Source organism: Chaetura pelagica, unplaced genomic scaffold, assembly GCF_000747805.2.
Source record: "Chaetura pelagica isolate M959 unplaced genomic scaffold, ChaPel_1.0 scaffold76, whole genome shotgun sequence".
Lineage (NCBI taxonomy): Eukaryota > Metazoa > Chordata > Aves > Apodiformes > Apodidae > Chaetura > Chaetura pelagica.
Window position 1 is genome coordinate 7,557,452 of NW_009970723.1, and position 3,678 is coordinate 7,561,129.

The following is a 3,678-nucleotide window of genomic DNA, read 5'->3' on the forward strand; positions in this document are numbered from 1 at the left end:
CTGCGCGCGGTTCCAGCAGCGCTGGGTACGAGCTCTGCGGCTGTGGAAGCAAAGCTGCCGCGTGCCTTTGGAGAAAGCCTCGCAGAGGGTGTGTAACACCGCCCTGTGCTTTGCTTAATGGTGGCAATTATACCTCGTTATCTGTGCCTTGTTTCTGGAACAGCTTCTTAATTAACTGAGCTGTTGTGCGTGCGCACCAGGAATTCTCAAGTCCTTCTATTTGCTGCAGTAGGGAAGCTCGCTGATCCCTCAGCACTTCCAGAGTTTCATCAGGAATGGGAGTCCTCTAGGTTGGACTTGACATGTAAAGGTTTCATCAGTTTAAACAAGGGTGTGGTTCAATAAATATCCATTTTCAGCAGTGAAACTAGTTCAGGAAGTTCCTGTTCCCCACGGGATGTTGTGGAGCTGGGCCACAACGTGCAGTTCACAACCAGCTCTGTTGGCACACCTGGAGAGGTATTTTATGGCAGCGCAGGGAGACTCGACTGGATTTGCTTCCAAATCCACTGAAAACACAGCATTGCCTCTTCCTACTGTTTTAACAGATGTAGTTAAAATAATCTCTTCACAGAAACATTATGGATTTTGAGAATCAAGTGGCCTCCTTGGCCATGCTGGCAGGTTTGCCCACTCTCATTCTCACCCCAAACTGGGACCCTGTCTCACCCTGGCAGATAAACCCATCCAAAGTCCTAGAATGAAATACAAATTTTGCATGTACAAGAGCAAAACTTGAATGTATATGTATGTTGCTAAAGGAGTGCAATGCATTACAGCTGATGGTGACACTTGCCATGGCTTAATTTGGTCATGTTTATGGGCTCTTTAGAGACTTCTGTGCAGAAGTAGCTTTGCAGATTACTCCCAACATGGGCACCATCACACACACCCTTGTACCAGTCAGATGGCTTCTCTTCTGGGACAGCCTGGAACAGCATTGCAACCAGGTCAGCTACTGAGAGTAGGTTCAGCCCTGAGTTCCAGCCCTGCCTTTTTATCTGCAGTGACTCTCTCGCTGCCACTAACAGCTACCCCTCTGGATGTGAGAAGAATCAGCTTTGCAGGATTAAATTCAGATGGCTCTGAATGCAGTGTCATCGATTTCAGCACATGGCTGGGCTGACAAGCCAGTGGCGTTTCTTTGCTGTCAGGAAAAGCAGCAGTGTTTGAATGTCACACCCAGCTGCAAGATTTCAAGGAAACAATTTGGGTATTGGTAGAGAGATAGATAGTGATTGATGAAAGCAGGGAAAACAGAATTTGGTTAGCAATTACCTTAGATTAAAAAAAATTGTGGTAATAATTTATGCATTCCACTACAATGATGCAGCTCTGCTGATTCTCCCATTCCAGTAAGAGTGATGCAGGTGGGAGACCTGGAGCAAACCCAAGGTCTGTGCAGGGAAGAGTAACAGAGTTACAGATGGTGTTGGTGTGAATTTGAGACCCTCCTATAGAGGGTGTGCTAAAGCAGGGTGGGAGATGCAGAACTCACAGGAAAAACCTGCAGACAGATGTGCAAAGGGGGTCGATGGGGGAGAGGAGGAAGTTTCAGGAACAGGCAGGAAATAAGTAAGAGGGGACACGAGTCTCTTCCTGTGGTCAGGAGGTAGTGTTAACACCAGCTCCTCGACTCGTAGGAAGGTGTGAGTAGTTTCAGAAACGTCCTGAAAAAAGAAAGGACACAAACTGGTACAAAAAGGACGGAGGAACAGTTATGGTGAGATAGGCAAAGGGGCAGGAAGTTGGGCAGATGGACAGCAGGTGGGAATGGAAGGCATATCAGAAGAAAATACAACAAAGTGCTGGGAGGAGCCTTGAGAGGTCGTTGTGCCTGAGAGTGCCCTAGTACATTCCTGTAGATAACAACACCGATGTCATCTGCAAGGTGACACTTCATGCAAAGACTATGCTAAACCAGGCCCAGGAATAACCAACGGCCCAGGAAAAGCAACTGGAATGGCAGGACACAGCTCCAGGAGCCTGAGCAACAGAACACAGGAACCTGAATGACTGGTGCATGTTGTCAGACCAGATACTGCAGGCATGAAAGCAAGAGGGTGGAATGGGAACCGCAGCTGGAAAACAGGCATTTTAGGGAACATGTTACCCAATAAATAAATAAATAAATGAAAGGTAGCAGCACTGCATACACTTAGCAGCAAACAGCTTCCAAAATAAATAAATATAGCATGGATTAGTGAAGAACCCAAAAAACATAATGGGAATTAAAAATACTTTTAGGGTACAGTTTAGCCTATGAAAGGGGTGACTATCTGTAATGGGAGCCTGCTGGAGTAATAATCTGGGGAGTATGATACCACTAGATGGAAAGACACAAGGGTAAGAAGGAAGAAAAAAAGATGTGTGTAAGCCAGAACATAGCAAGTAAGAAACAGGTACCCATCCAAAAATTGTTCTCACAACGACAAGGGATGCATCTCAAAAGTCAGGCAGACAGTGGGAAGGAGCCATCTAGAACTAATGATTATGTTTCACTGAAAAGTCATCCAGCCCACCAAGCAAGCATTGCTTGGCTGCCCCAATGTGAAGTATGTTCAGGAATATATATCCTTCTTAAAGGATATTTTTTAATTATTTTTAAGAAGTAGTTGCACTAAACTAAGACCTGAAACGGTGCAAAGAAATTCTCTGTACCATCAAATTCCTCTCCAGGCTAGGCAGAGACCACTAAGCATAGCCCCCTGTGTGAGGACCAGCCTGCTGAGCACAGATCAGCAGCAGCTGCCACAGAAGACACACGCCCAGGGCTCCATTTTGCCTGTTTTGCTCAATGCATCAGAAAGTCAGAAGGTAAACACACAAAATCAGCCAGGCACTCTGACCCTCCCAAAACAAGGGGCATAATTAGCTGGGGTGTTTCCTGATGCCACGTTCACATGGCTGATTTTCAGCTACTGCTTTTAGGAACTGCAAGAATTCATTTGCCATCTTTTCCCCTCAAACCGCAGTAAGTTCTTTCAGTGGATGCCATTTTCAACATCTTACACCAAAAAGGGTGAAAATTATTCCAGCCACCTCCCATCACGCAAAGGCTGCCTCTTGAAGCACATCAGCTGTTGAGCAGGAATTTGGTGGCAGTTCCAGCAAGGAGAACCACGCTGCACCCAACAGAGGCAGGGCAGGATGAGGCTGCCGTTTGGCTGGATCCCCAGTGCTTGTGAAATGTCCTCTCCCTTCCTGCCAAACCAAGGGACACGCATGCAGCAATAAAAGGTGGTGCAAGCTGTGAACCTCCTGCATCAGCACAAGGAAAGGCAATGAAGAAGAGCGTGATGTTAACCACCACCTCGGTAAAAAAAAATATAAAATTTAGAGAAGCATTATCACAATGAAGTTGGAAATACACAACCGGGGGGACCACAAAAACAAGGTGTACTACAGGGTGTCCTTGGGGAAAGTTAGTGTTACTTGTTCACTTTCAGTGACGTCTTCAGTTATTTGTCACGAAAAATAAAAAAGTTTCTCAGCAGTACGCACTGAAAACGTAAGTTTCACAGGGAAACAATGTTCACCAGAAAAGAAGCCGTTGTCACACGCTCACCGACAGCCAAAGCAGCTGCCCCGAACAGGCAACGCGCCCGTCCACGCCGGGGTGCCAGAGGAGCTGCCCTGCTCCGCCCTGCACGGCGGGGAACCAGCCCCCCCGGTGCC